Consider the following 20,113-nt stretch of genomic DNA (forward strand, 5'->3'; position numbering starts at 1 on the left):
TTTATGACACAGATGCAGTAGATTTACATTTGGGGCCTGGTTAGCACACATTATTGTACACCCATAATTGTGAACTTCCTTCCGATAAAACATCCTGTCAGTTCTTAAGGAGTAGATGCTTTTCTAAGAGGTGAGATGGAGCTTTAACTACAGAGCCCTCCTTCACACAAGCCAGGAGCAGAGTAGAGTTCTGAGAGATAAGCTTTTCCTCTTATCTCAACATATTGGTGAGTTGTCACAAGTCTTACTTGTTCCCTGGGAAGCTAACAGAAAAATAATTCTATTTTTAATGAATGAGAGGCCCATCCCAACAAAACTGGCTACAGATTGGCTAGAGCCCATTTTTTATAACCTTTTCCTTCCCCCAAGACTTGGCCAGGACCTCACAATGAGGTGCTTTGTGAGCCTCACGCCAAGGTTGATTCGGCACCTCCGTCACAGAGAGCATGTGCAGACTGTGACAGGCTCCCAGGGAAGCCACTTCCCACATGAACTCTTCTGGTTCCCTCACTGGTGTTCAGGAAGAGGAGGTTTGTTCCTCCCGGTGAGCTGGGTGCTATGACAGATTAGACTTTTATGCGAGAAAATAAATCCTGCCCATTTGATGTACTGCTTTAGACTCAAAGACCTCTTGGGACCTGGGACTGTAAGGTAAGCAGCGCTCTGCCACAATTCTTGAACTTTGAAACTGTGAATGTAATTTGAGGACGTTCCTTGAAACTTTGTTGTTTAATGTGAGACTTTAACATGCTGCCTTTTCTGCTGCCTTTAAGAGTAACAGCTCACTGTGAAACATGCACACAGCTTTGGTTTAAAAAGACAAAAAAAAAAAAAAAAGAGCCATTGCTTAAAAAAAGAAAAAATTCTTCCATAATGAAATAGTCACGTCGATTTGTTGTACTTTTCAACTTGTGTGGAAGTGTCCAGGATGGGCTGGGTTTTCTCTCTGGTTTCAGAGTAATCAGTGTCCTTTAAAACGGGGTCGAATTATCTTTGCCACTTGAAAAATGGGTGTGTGTGCAGGATTAATTCTGTAGAGAGAAAAGCCCTGTGGAATTGTAACCAAATATCAGTCCAGGTCTGTGGGTCTTTATCACAAGTGTGGCTGGGTGCTTGCTAAGGCACGGGAGGGAGTTAGAGGGGGTTAGGGCAACCCTTGTTGCCACAATTTTGTTAGCACTGCTCTGCAAGACCTCGAAAATCTGCTGCAGTCAGGTGTTGCTGTGTGTAGACCAGTTCCCTGTGATTGTGGCAAATTAAGTTGGGAAGCTGGAAGTTATTACAGTGTGCAGACTAAGAGCCAGTGGTTTGTCAGACAGAAAATGATGCAGAACAAGTTCAACAGTATATAACGCAGTTATGTGTCTAATGTTAATGAAACCCAATCTTTTTGGAGAAATTTACAGGAACTTTTAGTGTTTTGGTTCAAGTTTGATCAGACCCCAAGGCCTTGCTTTTAGCTCTGTAAATAATCTGTATCTAAGAAGGTGTCACTGTAAAATATTTCTCTGTTGTAGGGAGAAATGATGCTAAACCTTCTTTCTGTGTTCTGGAGACCATTCAGGAAAAGACCTCCACTATATTTACACCGTTTCTTTTCTCTTAAATCTTTGTCCAGATGTTTCTCCTACTTTCCTACTTGCCTTTATCTCTTCCCTAGGGACTAAGATACTGTGGGCATCTTAAACTTCCCCTGAGGTCCCTAAGCCCCTTCCTGTGCCCTCCTCAGGGACAGCACCAATGAGCATCCACAAAAAGCATTCAGATTCTTGCTCATTATTGTCTTTCTCATTCTGGATAGTGGTTTACATTGATCTATCAGCCCCCAAGGCACAGTCCTGTGATACAGATTGCCTCCTGATGCAACAGGCTGAGGTGAGGCCCAGAGGGGCTAGGGCACCCCACTTGAAGTCTGAAGGAGCGGGGGTGGGGCGATGGGGGGGGCTGGCCTAGATGCCATCTCCCCTCCTCCAGGCTTTCTCCCTTCCAGGACTAAGCTGCCTCACCTGGCTCCAGGTATTTCCACGAGCCTACCCTTTGAACCACATTACTGATTAGCTGCACACAGTTTGGGCGAGGTACTCATTCACTCCAAGGATCAGAATGTTGAAGCTACCTTTGGTCTGGAGGGAAGAAAATTTCCCCGCCAGGCATGCAATGTGGGGGTCTCTGGAACCAAGAGGGGCTATCTGAGGGTTTTTCTCCTCCTCTTGTTGCTCTGTTTCTTGCTCGTCTCGGCACACGTTTTTAAAACAGTTCAAGCAAAAAAGGTGAAGATTCCTAAGGAAGTGAGGCTGAGGTTGTTTACTTTGTGCAGCCAGGACACCCAGGATGCTAGTCTCAGAGGGATAAGCAGTGGGCTTGGACTAGCATTCCAGTGTGCCATTGCCTCACAGAGTTATTTTTAACTTGACAACATTTCTACACATTTGCAATCCAAATACCCCGTACGTGAGAGTAAATATTTAGGCAGTGTGTTAGCTTCATTAACCAGTCACTACATCACAGCCATTCTTTGTAATTCTTTTTCTTGTTCTAAAAAAATTAAAAGAGCAAAAAAGGAGGTGGGGGAAGAAAATGGTGGAAACAGGGGTAAAATATATTGCCTTTGGCAGTTCAGGAAAAAATAACCTAATCAGAGACCAGAAAAAAATTTTTTTTTCAAGATTTCTCTCTTTCTTTTATCAAAGATGACATTTCTCCATTGAAAGATTCACTCAGGTTCTTGTGTTTTTCATCTTTGACAGCCCTGGGTCTTTTCCCCATAGTTATGCTCAGACTCTGATAGGAATGCTTGCAGGGCAGTTCCCAAAAGGTAGACAAAGGCACCAGAATTCTAGGCACTAGGAATAAGAATTCTCTGTCACTGTAACAACCAAACCCTGATGAAATCACCGCCATTCTAGAGCTCACATATAAAGAATGTCTCATTTGTCTCTAGAGCTAATAGTTTCCTTTATTTTTGTTATTCTTACTTTTCATTTCTTACTGAATAAATGAAAGCCTGAAGGAATAGGAAATTAGCTGCGATGATTTCATATCCCATCTGAAGCAAGTTCCTTTAGTCATTCTACAGGCTTTCACTGAGATTCCACGGGCGTGCAAGTCTATTGAACAAACAGACTTGCTCTATCCCATGGTACACAAAAAAAGATGTAATTTTTTTATTTTATTTTATTTTATTTTATTTTATTTTATTTTATTTTATTTTATTTTATTTTATTTTATTTTATTTTAAACAAACCCTAGGAAGGCTAACGCAACAACTTAAAAGTTAAGGATCCTGACTGGATCCTTTTACAGAGAAGATGGAAAATAATTTAAATATTTTGTTTTAGGTAATATGGTACATTACGCAAAATCATATAAAGTACAACCTATCACCTATTTGCCTGGAAGCCACACTTAGAAGGATTAAGAAGGGTTCGCTGGCAACTCACAGGAGCTTTTGGTGACTCCTATACACCTTCCCTCTCAAACAGCCAAAAGTATAGACCAGGAGGGAAGAGCAGGGCCAAGCAGCAATTGTGGCCCCTGGAGTCACACTGATTTTTAAAATAATAGTAATAACAGGCAGGTGGGTCAAGGGAAAATAGCATGGGAAAACTATGGGTGCGAGAAATTAAATGTATGTGATATTCTTGAATTCCTACTGGTAGAGACATGGGAGGGTGGAGAAATTGAGCAATTTCCTTGGAACAGGTCAGTATAAAGTACTTGGAACAGAGTGCTTGGATAGCCTCCTCACTGAGTTTATCAACATTTTTTTTTTTAAAGATTTTATTTATTTATTTGAGAGAGAGAATGAGATAGAGAGAGAGCATGAGAGCAGGGAGAGTCAGAGGGAGAAGCAGACTCCCTGCCGAGCAGGAAGCCCGATGCGGGACTCGATCTCAGGACTCCAGGATCATGACCTGAGCTGAAGGCAGTCACTTAACCAACTGAGCCACCCAGGCACCTTCAACATTTATTTTCAAGTAAGAGGTTATTCCCCCATTGGTGTCTTCAGACAGCTTCAAAAGGAACTTATACATACTGCTAAACTTTGCCAAGCTGGCAAGATTCTAAAAAATGGGTTATTAAAGGAATGGTTTGCAGAGTATCCAAAGGAGATGCCAGTGGATCCCTAGAATCCAGGATAGATTCACTTAAAAGAAAATCATTGGGATAGTCGTGTTTTTTTTTTTCTCTAATGTATTACTGGCTTGGTCGATGGTAGTATGTATTTAGCCAAAAGTAATTTGGTCAAAAGCAAATTAGTCAACACAACAGATTAGTTAAAAATGAGTATCTTCCATCATTATGCGTTAAAGTATGAGTGATGAAGCATGGGACAGCTTTACAGCACTATAAATATCTTTAAACACTCTTTTACAGTTTCCAGAATTCATCTTCAAACAATTGTTCTGTTTACACTGTGTTTAAACAATTAAGGATTGCTTAGGGAACAAGAATCCAACAAAAGGAGCTAAATACTTGAAACGAATAGAGTGATTGAACAACTGACTACAGTTGTGATTTATGTATTATTTTAGACTTTTTAAGCAACACATGCTTATTATGGAAAATTATAATACAAACTAGAACACATTTTTAAAGATAATCCCACTTAATAGCGTCAATCGATGATTCCACATTAGTGTATGACGGCCTTCCATATGTATTTCCTATGACTACATGTGATATTTTACCTACCATATGGTATTTGGAACTTAGCATATTTTTAAAAAACAATCCACCAGTTGTTGGGCATTTGCATTCTTCTAATTAATTGCTGAACAGTTACATTGTTTCAGTTAGTCTGCATTATAATAGCAATGCTTGATAGGAACAACTGGCTGGAAATGAATTAGAAATTTTAAAAATCAAACTATTGAGAAAAACCATAATATTGACAAAATACATAAAGTACAAAATGGGTCGCAACTCTATCCAATAGTACACAAAAATGACCAACTTTGAAACCACACTGATTGGCATTATTCTTCTTTATCTAGATCATTGTTTTAAGAAAGTTGTCTTCTTGACCAAATTGCTTTTTGTCAAATTGCTTTTAGCCAAATTAAATCTGGCCAAATTAGAAGGAAACAATAGTTCAAGGAAATGCAACAGACAAAATGTTCATGAACTTCAGTGGGGCATTGTGTAATTTCTTCATGATATAATTGGAGACAAGATTAAGAAATATGAGCTGAATTAATGCAATTAAGCAGATTAATAACTGGTTGAATGAACATACTTAGAGGGTGCTTCTTAGCAACTGGTGGGGGAGTGTCTGATGGCTTATAAAAAACTCTGTTCTTAGTCCTATCCTAATAAATACTTTTGTCAGTGTCTTGGATAAATGTATGTTAAACAGATTTCTGGATATAAAGCCAAAAGGAATTAATACATTAGTGTGTTGACATCATCGAAATCCAAACACATCTTAACAGGTTAGAATGATGATCTAAATTTACCTAGACTATTTAACAGTGGTTAAGTGTAAGATTATTTACTTTGACATAAATGTAGATGATCAAGTAAACATTGGAAGAACCTGTACTTGTAAAATAAGGCTTTAGGATTTTGGTTGATGGTAAATTCCATATGGTGTAGACAAAGAAGGTGATGTGATTTTTGGTGACATTGTTAGAAGCATAGGGGAGGATGCAAATGTAAAATGCTATACCAAACCCTGTGCTACCTCTAGTACAAGCTTCTCATCATTGTCCCATCCCCGGTGTGACTTCCATTGCTTCTGAATACACGTGCCATCCTTGAACTACCCTCAAACCCTGAAGTCCAAATGATGGGCCAATCCAGATGATGACCTCAAGACTTTCCACTCCAAAAGATCTATTTATTTCAATGTTACTGAGGCACCTGTGGGTGAATATGGAGAGGAGGGTAGTACTTAACCTAGCTGGGCAGGAGAGATCTTTGAGATCTTCTACAAGATTGAGAATAATGATTAGATTTTGTAACAAAGAGTGGTTGGACAGTTAGGGCCCCACAGGGACAGAGTCATAAAAGAAAATTTCTTCATATCGTGATAGTTAATGAGCATTAAGATTCTGGATGGAGTGGAACAAGCTGAGGAAGTCTAAAAGGACCGTGTGAGGCCCAGGAGATGATGTGTAAACAGAATAGCTAAACCCAGGCATGAGAGGTTTGATGAAGTATGAGTGCACTCTGAAATGATTTAAAGACTCAGGAGAAAATGGAAACCATCCATGAGCTGGTCTCTTCTGCCTGTCCCACTGCTAGGACTATGTTTATTTACTTGGGAGAGGTTTCTGCGTTCCTTTTGATTTGTTTCTACAAGAGTTGCTTTCCTGAGCCTGTGCTCTTTTTCACGCATCTGCATCTGCTGATTATTGGCTTGAGCCTGTCTTTAGTTGTTGTCTGCAAGTGATTCTCAGCAGGCTGTGATTTCCATTACTCTTAATCCAGTATTACAGGAAGGAAGGCAATACCTAGTATGGTTTCAAGTACATGCTTAGGGTTAGATCCAGGCCCCGTCACTTGCCAGCTTTGGGAAATGCACTTAAGTTTTCTCAGTCTGTTTCCTCATGGGTAAAAATAAAATCATAATAGTATTAACAAGTTAGGGTTGTCATGAGAAATAAACTCATGCATAGTAAGCCACTTAGCATAGTGACTGGAACATTCAATTAAATTTTAAATTGCTATTGTTGCTGCTTTTAATTATCCTCGATACCAACCTTGTGTATCCTTTGAGGATGACCAAATACTGATGTAAAGTAGCACGGTGGCTTTTGGGGCTAGAAGCAATTACAAAGACTAGCCAACTCTCACTGTAATAAAAGGTAAGACCCAGATAGCTTTAACAAAATAAGATATTCAGAAAGAAGATGAAGGACTAGCAATGACCATACCTTCCACTCACCTCATCACTCACAGTCCCAGGAATATTTTTTACAGTCTCCATCTGGAACATACCACCATGAGCATAAAACGAACCTCTTTCGTATAAGAAGACCCAATCCTATTCATGGGAGGTTCTATTACTAACACGTTATAGACAGAAATTTTTTTTTCTGAAATTTTAAGAGAATAGTACACTAAGCCCTCCTGTACCTTGCAATCCAACTTGAACAATTATTAACCCATAGCCAATCTTGTTTTATCTGTACAATCCCATGGTGCCCACCTCAGATATTTTTGTGATGTGAATCTAAGACATCATCATTTCATCTGTAAATATTTTAGTTTGTACAGACTTCGTTTTAGCATTGTACTTTTTCACCCCTCAGGGGACATTTTTGATGGATATTTGAAATAATTAAGTCCAAAGTGTTTCAGTGCAACAATTATTCAGAATCCATTAAAAAGGATAATTTTGTAACAGATTATATGAAGAACTTTTTTACCAATGAAGAGTTATCAAGCTCTTTTCACATTTTTGCATCTCTGAAATCGGGATGAATTTTACAGTTGATGGCAAGTGATAGTTTGAGTGATATTTTTCTTTCTTCATACAAAATCTCATGATCTGTCTCAGAGAATGATGTCTTAGAAATGAAGAAATGCAACAGTTGGGAAGATAAATGGGCACACACACACACACACACACACACCCCTAAAACTACATGTTTAACTGCCTATTCATCCAGTTTCCTATATATATCTATATAAACAAGAAAATGAAAATGAATTTAAATTAAGTTGATTCCATAAGTTCTGAGAGGGCAAGGTAGGTATTTCTGAACATGTTAAGGTACAACCTGGAAGGTCTGGAAAAGAGATAAAAACCACAGAAGAATTTTATCTCAACAGGTGTGGAAGCATACCTAATATGGAGTATGAAGCTTGAAATTCTCAAGATGAAGTTGTCTCTCCTTTAATATTTCCATAGTGAAAATCCTCCTTTCTTTATCATCACTGTTGTCCTCACTCATCACTTTAGCTTTCAGAAGTTTCTTAAGTGGAGGTCACAGAAATGGCATGGTGTGGTGAACATGACAAGAGAGGCAGAGGGGGACGTGTGGTGGCCCCAAGGAGCTGGAAAGTCACGTGACTTAGATGTGAAACAGCCGGTGTATGTATGTGGCTGCTCTGTTTCTGTATTAGCTTGTTTGACAAGCAAATACATCTTCTGAACATTTTTAAAGCTGCATGGTAAGCAAGGTTTTTTTTTTTTTAAGTCTGTTGTGATAAGGGATCACAAGATCTAGGACTAGCTGTGTGACTTTAGACAACTTATGGTTAATGAGGGTCCCCAGGGGGAAGGTCATAAGTCAATGTCACTCTCCTGGTTCAGTGCAAGCCATTGAGCTAAATGTGTTGGTATATTTTGCCCTTGACCATGGGGACCTGGAGTAAACCAAGGCATAAAATAACCTGACATGCACTTTGGATTCTCTGAACCTCAAATGAAAAAAATAGACCAAAAAACTTACTCTTTACATCAGACTATAATCTTCATGAGGGCAGGTACTTTTGACTCTTTTGTTCAGTGCTGTATTTCCAATACTTAGAGCAGTGGCTGACACATAGTAGGCGCTCAATAGATGCTGAATGGATAGATGAATCTTAGTTCCCAAATTCTGGGACAAAGGCTATAGGAGAGAGAATATTTTTCTAGCAGTTGCAACTGGTTCAAGAATGTTCACTCAACACTGTGTAAACTGAATAGATAATGTTTCCCATATATATGATTTACCATTTTTTCAAACATACAAAGGTTCTTTTGTGGTTCATACAAATTTTAAACCATATAACTAATATTATGTGAAATTCTTTGATAATATAAGCAAACTTTACCTAGCACTTAGTTTAACAGATACTCTAGGCACTTTAGGCTTCACAACATCCTGTGAATCTCATACTTTATTTATTTATTTATTTTTTTAAAGATTTTATTTATTTATTCATGAGAGACAGAGAGAGAGACAGAGAGAGAGAGAGGCAGAGGGAGAAGCAGGCTCCCAAGGAGCAGGGAGCCCGATGTGGGACTCGATCCCAGGACCCTGGGACCATGACCTGAGCTGAAGGCAGACGCTTAACCATCTGAGCCACCCAGGCACCCTGAATCTCGTACTTTAATTATCCGTGTTCTGTGTATGAGGTCACTGAGGTAGAGAAGTGAAGTGATGGAAATCCAAGCAACCTGGATACAGATGCCTTGCTCTTAACCACAATACTCTATTAATATTTCCAAGGATCTTCTTTCTAGCTCAGTACAGTAACTCCTACACTAATATAATATCTAAGATCATGTCCAGCCCATAAATGGTGTGATTCTATACAGTAAGTCCCGATCCACATATTAGTAACATTAAAATAGTAGCACCAAGTGCATTCCCAGAAGCACTGGCCATTTCTTCTAAGATTCATGGAGGAGATGTATAAATTTTCCTCCATTTAGAGGTTAGGAAGGATTTCCTCCATTTAGAGATTAACAAACTGTGGCATGCCATTCCGAGAAATTCTGCTAAAAATCCTGGGGTCAAAGGAATGTTTAGACCTTACCACATGGCTTAGTCTCATTTTAGCAGAAGCTTCTCTTCCTTCAGGGGCAAGTCAGGTTATTTTATGCCTTGGTTTATTCCATGTCCCGGTGGTCAAGGGCAAAATATACCAACACATTTAGCTCAATGGCTTGCACTGAACCAGGAGAGTGACATTGACTTATGACCTTCCCCCTGGGGACCCTCATTAACCATAAGTTATGACACTCTAGAGAACCCTGGAGAGAGTCAAAGCTTGGAATTCATTTTATTTTTAGTCTAATGGTTCCCTCTTCTCTCATTTCAGATCAGTCCTTTCTCAATGGCTGCCTCTGAAAGCCAGCAAGCTTCTAGTTGGTTAAACATTACTTACCCTCATTACTGAAAGAAAAATAGGAGAGCCAAAATAAAGAGACACTTTCTTCTGTAACAAAAAAATATTCAAGGTAGTAATTACTCCATTGTCTAAAATGATTCTGTTAGGCATTGTCTTTCCATCAGGATTAACCAGTACAAAGAAACTGGCAAGAGAAGGGACCTGGTAGAAAAAATATTGTTTTCATTTAGCTGCTGGTTAAAAGGTAATTTGAATGTGCTTATTACTTACTTAGAGGTACACAAGTAACCATTAATTCTTGACCATACAAAGATTAAGTATCTGTGTATTGGTTTCCTTTTTTTTGTCCTTAACATGACTGCCTCCTGAATGTTTTGTAGTAGTAGATCAGAAGTTCTTGACTTTTTTTTTTTTTTTTTTTTGGATCATACACTCCTTGAAAAATGCCACAGGGTTGCTACTTTGAAGATTTTTCATAAATTGCATGAAATGTCCAGGGGTTCAGGTATTCTCTTGTTTTAAACCCCACCCAAAAGGAGTAGTAGGTAAAAACACAATCAAACAGTGACCTTAAATAAGAAGCAGGAATTTGCTCCTGAGGAGCCTGGGTTGTGTTGTTGGATGATTCACTGATTGGTACTTGACCTTGAAATGTTGGCCCAATAACAGGGACCCCCTCAGGCCCTCCTTTATTCTCATCATTGGGACATTCACAACATAGTTTATCAACAGTCTTTCGCACAGTCTCATGTTATCTTTTTGGTCAAGAGGAGTAAGGTGACTTAAAGCATGGTATCTGAGGTTCAAAGCGGGCAAAGGACTTGCTCCAAACAGCAGCATGTATAAGACAGAGCGCCAGCACTGAAGCCAGGTCTGTTGGATTTCTTCGAGGTGAGAGACGGCATTGTTAAGTTCAACAGTTGCAGCAAGCTGGGAATGCCTTAGAGGGAATTTTCACCCAATGCAAAATCAACACAGTTCCATGAGTCTCAGAAGGAAACCTCAACTGACATGTGCTATTTATATGGAACTTGGTGTTTTGTTCTTTCTCACCATGACACCAAAAACTGAACAATCGTAAAAACTCATTGAATGGATCTGCTACTAAATCCTTACTGAGTGTAGTGTTATGTGTGACAATGGGCCACAAAGAGGAAATAGGTAGAATGCAAAAAGCCTCCATGGGTAGTTTCACTTGATGGAAAGGGCAGTGGAATGGTGGTATGGTGTTGAAAAATTAGTGCATCCTCAGCACTTGTCCTCTCAGGTCCTGAGGGGAAAGGACTTGTGATTTCTTGGGTCAAAGAAATTTCTATGTTTTGTCTCTGAAAGGACTGGGACAGCCACCACTGTCTGTACAACCTAGCTCCCATTCTTCCTGTTGAGGCAACATAGACACTTCCCTTCCTGTTATAAGCTGTCCGGCTGCCATCAGAGGAGCGAGGTCAGACTTATCTTGGAGGAAGAACAGTGCTGCAGCATCAGGCTTAGGCAAGTACAGCAGAAGCTGATGATCTCATTCAAGGGAGTTTGGAATCATGGGCCTCTCATTTCCCTTTTGGTGAAATCTGAGAGCCCATCTGCCTTCCTCCTTCCTGCTCTCCTTCCTCCCTCTTACTTTCCCACTTCTCTCTCTCTGTCCCTCTCTCCCTGTTCAGAAATTACAGGGAGGGAAATATATTTGTAGGTAGTTAAGGATCTGTTGGACTGCCTCTATATACTCTGACTGGCTAGGTCTTCTTGAAGACCAGAATTTCACCACCTTGATAAACAAGTTTCATTTAAAGATTCAGGAGATAGGTGCTCAAAAGGTTAAGAGATGGCCCAAGGCCACAGAGTCCGCTTGGGGGCTAGAAGTGATTCCTAGTGATGCCTTCCCTCAGTTTCACCAAATTGCCTCCCTAGATATTGCTATTGGGAAGAGTGGCTGAGCTGAAGGCTGATATGGGAGTGTGGAAATAAATGAAGACCACCCAAATGAGAACAAATGGAGATAATTTATTTGGCATTTATGATAGCAGGAGAGTCAGCCACCATCACATGCACTTGGCAGAGATTCAAAGGCAGGCAGAGGAGTGGGAAAGCTTTACAGGAGGAAAAAGAGAAGTCTCAGGGTGTGACCCCATTGAAGGTTTTTGGCGTGCAGAAGCTGGAGGAGGGCTAGCTAGAAGTGGGGCTTCCTACATGATTGCTTAGAGGAGCATTTTTGGCTGATTAGTCCTGAGTTGGAAGCAGGGATTAAAAATAGGGAAGCTGACAGTCCTTGGTGAAGTCGTGAATGCTCTGGGCCATTGCTGTGGAGGCTGTGGTTGGCTTCCTGGGCTAGTTGATGCAGAGGTAGTGTGTCAGACCTCTGTAGTCACATATAGCCTGGCCATCGTCACCTTGTATATTCTCTCAGGAGGGATTGCGAAGAAATGCAGCCCTACTCCAGTCTCCCAGAGGAGACATATCAGTGATATCTTTGAGGCTTCCTTCTGTATCCTCTGTGTTCCATCTATCACAATTCTTTCCTTGAGCAATCTCTATGACGTACCCACCTTTCCTCCCACCAAGGCCTTGTCCAGACATATCATGTCCTTTCTCAGGAACTGCTAAAACTCGGACCTAGCTAGACTCCTATCTCCACTCACCTGACCCTTAAGTCCATCCAGCAAACTGGCTACTCTTAGGCTAATGTCCCCTGACCAGCTGCCTTTTGTGACACAGGCCCAAAGCAAATGAAACAACACCTAACATAGCTCTATCCTAAACAGTCCAGGTCAAATCTGTAAAGCTTTCTGCCTGACTTTCTAAGTCCCTTTATGGTCTGGCCCACATGGCCAACCCACTTTATTTCCCCCATCCCTTGAGACTATGGCCTCCCTCCCTCTCTGGCACCATGGACAGGAACCCATGCAAAGAAAGAGCCTGGACTAGGCTCCCAGTGAGTTAGGAGTTTGGTCCTCAGTTAAGCCGTGCGGTTCGTTTATGTTGCATGGACACAGACTGTACCCTCACACCAGTAGTTACCACAGAGAAATATGTCCTAAGATCAACCCCAATTCATCTTTCAGATTTTTAAAGTATTTTATGATTTAGAAGGCATTTCTTCATATTCATCCTTTCAACTGACTATCATAACAAAGCTAGGAGGAAGTCTAGTGCAATATTGCCCCCATTTATAGGTGAGAAAATTCATGTTTTCTTAAGTTAAGTGATTTACCCCAAACTTACACAGATAGTAGGTTTGAAGAATAAACGAGTAAACATTTTCATAGTCTCTATTCCTAGAACCATGCTCTGGGTATCCAGCTGACCACTTGTATATATATTTTTTCTGACTGCCATAGAACATTTGGGCAATATAGAAAAGGGTAAAAAATGAAAGAAAAAAATCACCTATAATTGTGCTCCCCTAAGGATAACCATTTTTAACATTTTGTATATTTCTTCACAGTTTTTTTTTACTATTTTTAAATAATTGATCCCAAAGTCTATATAATTTGCATTGATCTTTGTTATTTAAATATACGACTAAGGCATTTTCCCATGTTTTTAAAATTCATAATAAAAAATTCATGACAAATATTTGATGCATAATATTTCCTCTTTTGCACATACAAAATGTAATAAACTATTTCCAAGCAACGAAACATTTACTTAGTTTATAGCATTTGTATTTTTGTATTTTTTATTTATTATAATAAATATTATTATATTTATTATATTATATTATATTATATATAATATAATATATTATATTATATATTATATTATATTAATATAAAAATTATTATAAATAAATAATATTTATATATTATTATGCTGAGCAGGGAGCCCGATGTGGGACTCGATCCCAGGACCCTGGGATCATGACCTGAGCCGAAGGCAAACGCTTTTTTTTTTTTTAAGATTTTATTTATTTATTTGACAGAGAGAGAGACAGGGAGAGAGGGAACACAAGCAGCGGGAGTGGGAGAGGGAGAAGCAGGCTTCCCCCTGAGCAGGGAGCCCAATGTGGGGCTCGATCCCAGGACCCTGGGATCATGACCTGAGCCGAAGGCAGACGCTTAACGACCGAGCCACCCAGGCGCCCCAGCATTTGTATTTTTTTAAATGCTGCCTCAATTTTTTGTTCCTACAGTATCTGGGATCCTTTACTAGGAATATTTCTAAGATTTCTATCATTGAAAGCAATATTATTTGATATTAGAATGTTATTTTCTAGAAAAGGTGCTTTAATTCAAACTACCGTCAACAGTGGAAGGTAATAAACACCTCGTCTCACTCTCACTGACCCTGAATTTGTTATGTTCTCAAAACCTTGCTAACTTTATGGAGAAAACAGTGTCTCATTTTAACTTGTAGTATTATTGTTTGCTGCTATTGAGACCAATTTTTTCTCATACATTCATAAGGTTATTATATTTCCTCTTTGGGAAAACTTTGTCTCCTATCCATGATAGGATTGTGGCAGTTTTCAAATTAATGAATATGAGCTTATTTTTACCCATTTATGATCTCTTCTGAGGCAGCTTTGAGGGAGTACAATAGAGCATGGCATACGTCCTATTTCCACAGATTTTGATTTGTTGTTTCCAGGAAAGCAGCTGAAAGCATAGGGACCACATCTGGTACAGAGGGTGAGGGTTTTCTCAATAAAATTGGATTGGAAGGACCTCAAGAATAGTCATTCCATCCTCCTCTTCTTATATCCTCAACAGGGACTTGACCCAATCCCAGGACACACTGAGGTACATTAGCAAACACTTTGTTTATCAGCTTAGGAAAATGGGGAGACATGTAAAGGTCAAGCAAAGGCCCGTGATTTGCCAGAGGGCAAATCAGGATTATCCTGTGCCCTTGACTAGTCTCACACATTAATTGGACTTCAACCTCTTCTGGGCAATTCTGTTTAAGAAGAGTATTAATGCTTTCAAACAGTATTTTGACAACATCTCTGGTAGTCTTTCAATTACAAAATTTTCAAAATAAAGCAAAATTTAACTTCGTTTCATACAAGCAATAGAGCATCTACATATAATCAAGTTAACAAGCATAACTTCAAACTGATTGGGAATCTCTGGTAAACAGTTTTGGGGCCTGGGCAAGAAATAAATTAATGATGATATATTTGTGAGCCTGTGTGTATATTAGAATATAATAAGATTTTTTTTTTCTTTCTGGGAGGTTATATTACTCTTCTCTCCTCCTTCGCCCTTCCCTACACACATATATATACTCCCTAGTAGAGTCCCTATTACGCCTAAATTTTCAGGACTAACAAAATTCAGTATATGTCAGAGCTTGTCTTACCTTCTTACTTCCTCTTCCCTTGAGTGTCTTTACGAACCATGATTTTCAGATCAATCACTTGGGAAGGTAGACTTTATCAGTATTTGTTTCTAAAAGAGAACCAGAAGTTGAGAGGCAAATCCTCTGTATCTCTTTCCTTGTAACCCCAACACTGCGATTTGGTATCCGATTTAGGTGACTCCAAATCCCTAGGCTCAGACCCCATTACACTTACTGACATTTGAACTTGCTTTCTGGGTTCAAGAGCAATTGATTCTGTTTTTTATTAATGACACTCTGAGCTCTGGCTCTTTGAGTAGTCTTCCTTGCAGAAATCTAAGAAATAAGGTTATTAGATAAAATACAAGGCACCCAGTCAAATTTTAATTTCAGGTAAACATCAAATAAATTTTTAGTATAAGTATGTCCCAAATATGGCATGGAACATACTTATAAAAAGTTATTTGTTGTTGATCTGGAATTCAATTTTAACTAGGTATATTTTTATTTGCTAAATTTGGCTACCTTACCAAGGAAGCAATACCATCTATGAACTAACAGCACAAATTGAATAGTTATTTAGTGTCCTACCTCCCTGACACAGCAGTGAGAACCACCAGCAAGAGTTACCATCAAAGAACTGCACATCGCAAGGGCCTAGGCTTGGTCAGAGCCAGCAAGTGAAGGCAGGAAGCAGACAGCCAGGCAAAACCACAGGACTCAGGATCACTCCCACTGATGTGGGATTATTCTAATTAGAGAGATTTTAACAATTAGAGAAGTTTTAACTGTCAGAAATATCTTTTCAGACAGTGACAAACTATAAGAACTAGCACAGATAATAGTGCTATTTCAGAAAACAAAATCTTAATGTTATTGACATAAAGAAACATGTGAATTTAGCGAAGAAAAAAACTGTACAAATATGAATCAGTTACAAGAAAAATCCTGGTTCTACCTGGGCTGGAACCTTCACTGGGCACACACCGTCACTGACCCTGCCCCGCCTACATACCTAGCCTCTACTCTCCTCCCCCAAATGTCCTCAGAGGACCTCTCAACTTTTCAAAAGCTCTGTTCAAACAGAGCATTGGCATCTCTGGAATTTAATGAAGATGGTTATCCAAGAACAGAATGTGAAATCATATCAGGTATGACTTAAGCCTGTGAGTAATCAAGATTTAAATATTTTGTTTGGGCAATAGACATAGTTTCCCAGCTTATAGTATATGCAAAGTTTGAATTTTATCAGCAGTGGTATAGTTGGAGTGGGGTCAGGGGGTCAGGGAGTCAGGGGATCAGGGGGACACTAAGTCTGGATTAGTTAGCCCAGAATGTCATTTTGCTAGAGAAACAACAGCTGCATCTGATGCCTGAAAGACAAATCTTAAAAATTGATTTTCCCCCAAACTTTGGACCTACTAATTTCTTTTGGCATGCCCAAGTAAAATAAGACTTTTGATTTGCCCTCCAATTGCATCTTAATGAGGATATTTTTGCCTTTGCATCTCTGGTGTCTTCAGCTGGTAAAAAATTATTGGTGTGAAGAAGAAAAAGTATGTTGAGAAAAAGACACTTCAGGCTAAGAGGCAGAAACTGTCCCTAAATTAACAAGTGACTTAACTTTAACAATTTGGATTTCTTATGTGCCAGAAGGGGAAAGTACTATCTACTCTATTTTCCACAGCATTTATGAACTGTAGACCTAAGAGTACTCTGCAAAGTTAAAAGCACTATAGAAACATAATAATCCTATTTGTACACTTTTGTTCATAGCAACATGACTCACAGTACCAAAAGGTGGAAACAATTCAAATGTCCATCAACTGATGAATGGATACACAAAATGTGGTAGACATGCAACTAAGCATAATGTGGCCTTAAAAAACCAGGATCCCGACACATGCTATAACATAGATGAAACTTGAAGACATTATGTTAAGTAGAATAATCCACTTAACAAAAGGACAAACAATGTATGATTCCACTTATTATAAGGGACCTACAGTAGTCAAATTCATAGAGACATAAAGCAGAGCAGTGGTTTCCCAGGACTGGGGGAGGGGGGAATGAGAAGTTACTTCTGAGAGGGGACAGAGTTTCAGTTTGGGAAGATGAAAAAGTTCTGTGGATGGGTGGTGGTGATGGTTCCACAACAATGTGAATGTGTAACTGGTCAAAATGGTAAATTTTATGTTTTGTATATTTTACCACTTAAAAATAGATACTATATATATATAGTGTATATATATATATATATATATATATTTTTTTTTTTTTTTTTTTTACAGAAAAAAATACAGTAATTAGAAGTGATAGATTTGGGGAACCTGGGTGGCTCAGTTGGTTAAGTGTCTGACTTCGGCTGAGGTCATGATCTCAGGGATCTGGAATCAAGCCCCACACCAGGCTCACTGCTCAGCAGGAAGTGTGCTTCTCCCTTTCCCTTTCCCCTTTCCCCGTTCTTGCACTCTCTCTCTCTCAAATAAATAAATAAAATCTTAAAAAACAAGGAAGTGATTTACTGGCATAAGTAGTATAGGTAGGTTGGAGGAAACCTTCACATTATATTGGGCTAATGTAAAATGGCGGGCTTAGCTACTTACATCAAAATATTATGGTATGTTTGCATATGTAACGTGAGGAGGCAAGGTGACGTTTAGACAGTTAGGTCTAAAACTTTCAAAGCAAATTAAGGATTCTAAAGGAAGTTTACATGCCTGTGTTGTAAGAATAAGTTAAATAACTGCTTAATTTTCCCCAGAATATCCCCCAAGCAAGTCAGGGAAATATTTGGAATATCTGTATATTGTCTACATTTTGAACTTTAAATCTGCATTTTCAGAGCCTCTGCTATATGTTTTGATACCTCCCTGTGCTTCCAGTATTTTAACATATATTTTAGTACTTACCTGTGTCCTTTTCCTGATAATACTGTGAGGTGTGTGTTGGTTGACTTCTTCAGCGTCAAATACATAGTACCTGGCATAGGACTGGGCACTTAGCAGGTGTTCAATAAATATTTGTGGAATGAATGAACAGATGTGCAGGAGTGATGGAATCATAAGTTAAGCATGTTTTCGAGCTAAATAGACCTTATAATTTCTATCACCCCAGGGCGTGAACATGTCCTAACATGTTTACACCAAAGACCCTCACTGGAGAGGTACAGGGTTCAGAGTGCTCTAGGGAGGGTTCTTGAGACTGCCGGATCAGTACAGGGTTGGTCTAGGCACACTTGCCCTTCTCAGGTAACCCGCAGGGGTCTCTGGTCTGAAAGAACTGGGATTTAAAGTCCTGGCCATTGTCTTCTCATTGAAATCCCCTTGGGAGTATGGGTTTCCACAGGAATCTAAATTATCCTGAGGATAATTAAAAGTTCTTTTGATGTACATATATAAAGATAGCAAGATCTTTATATATATACATTTTACATTGATGTTCCTTTTTTTCTTCCATTTCCTCCTTCTTTCTCTCGTTCCTTCATTTCCTCCCTTCCTTCTTCTTCCTGTCTTACTCCTTTCCTTCCTTCGTTCCTTCCTTCCTCCCTTCCTTCCTTCCTCCCTCCCTCCCTCCCTCCCTTCCTTCCTTCCTTCCTTCCTTCCTTCCTTCCTTCCTTCCTTCCTTCCAAATACTTATTGAGCAGCTGCTATTTCCAGGGACTATTTCTAGCATGAAATATAGAGCAGGGGAAAAACAGACTATATAAAATCAGAATTTAGATTCTGGTAAGGCAAGAGGGGAGACAGGCAATAAATAAATACTTAGAATATGTAGTGATAATTGCTATGGAGAAAAATAAAGCAGGAAAGTGGGAGTAAGATGCTGAGAATGTAAATAGAGTGGTGGGAAAAGAGCAAGGCAAAACAGGAGTGTGGCTGGCATGGACCAAGAGTGAACAGCATCAATAACTTGCTTGAATTCTTCCACGCTAAGAACCTCTGTTTCATGTGTTTCCCATTTTCAAGTGTGTTACTGCAAGTGTCCCATGGGGTCCACACCAGCATTTCCCTGAAGACTTCAAACCTGTGCTACCACTCAGCAATCTGGGAACAAACTCAGGAACCTCCTTCTGGCTGATGCTATGCCTGTGTTCATGTGGAAATTTATAAGCAATTTACATTTGTTAATTCACTCATTTACTTATTCATTAAAGTCTACTGACTGCTCATCACTCTACAGAATTCTGAGGAATCAAAGATAATAAAGCTCACAGTTCATGCTGCTCAAAGGGTTGGTGCACACACACATACACACACGTACGCATGCACGCACGCACATGCTCAAGGATTACTCCCACCTAGGGAATTTAGGGTTGGAATGGGCTGGGAGAGGACAGAATACTTCATTTGAGAGCAAAACAGGGATTTGCAAAGACAGAATGTCTTCATTTGAGAGCAAAACAGGGATTTGCAAAGTCTCCATTTATTACAGACTCTCAGGTCATTAATTGTTGACTGTAATATATTAGCCTCCTAGATGTATTAAAATTGGTATGGAAAAATGCCATCAATTCTTGCCAATAAATACATTTCGTCTCTGAAGGAACCATCCACTGTTGCAGGTCAGATTTCAGTTGCATAATACTTAGCCAGAATTTTAGCTCATGCAATGCAAAAGGAAAGTTTATTATTATTATTTATTTACTATAGAATAACATTTAAATTTGAGTTAACCTCTCGCTAATGATTGCATCTGAATTTAGAAAGACATTAGGGATTAGGTCGGCTTGCCCCATTAAAGTCAATTATAAGAAAGAAGGATTTATCGTATTAGTTTGTATTTCCAAAGCAGTCAGAATTATAAAATGCCATGCAGTTATTTTGTGTATCCTTATTCTCAGCATCGCTCCAGGGGGCTAGAGACAGAGCAACCAGTCCCTTTTACAAAGAGAGAAATGAGTCCTGCTCAAGTGAGGAGTGGCTTGTCAAGGGCCATAGGATGGGTATCGGCAGTAGGTCAGAAAAGAAACCCCAAAGTCTGACTCTGGAAAATATTCTTTGGATCAAAGCCTCCTTCCCTTCAGTCAGCTGCAGAAGACTTA

General features: G+C 39.3%; 1 protein-coding gene across 4 annotated transcripts in view; it reads left to right on the forward strand.

Moving 5' to 3' along the window:
- The first annotated feature begins 463 nt into the window (after positions 1–463).
- Positions 464–20,113, forward strand: part of STARD13 (StAR related lipid transfer domain containing 13) — a 521,208-nt gene continuing 501,558 nt past the window's right edge. For all 4 annotated transcript variants that reach the window (XM_064586208.1, XM_064586209.1, XM_064586211.1 and 1 more), the window contains exon 1: positions 464–651. The gene's annotated coding sequence lies outside the window, so the exon portion shown is untranslated. The remainder of the gene's footprint in view (positions 652–20,113) is intronic.

The sequence above is a fragment of the Mirounga angustirostris genome, unplaced genomic scaffold (genome assembly GCF_029215605.1).
Source record: "Mirounga angustirostris isolate CCGP_5_RB_7025 unplaced genomic scaffold, mMirAng1.0.hap1 SCAF_3, whole genome shotgun sequence".
Taxonomy (NCBI): Eukaryota; Metazoa; Chordata; class Mammalia; order Carnivora; family Phocidae; genus Mirounga; species Mirounga angustirostris.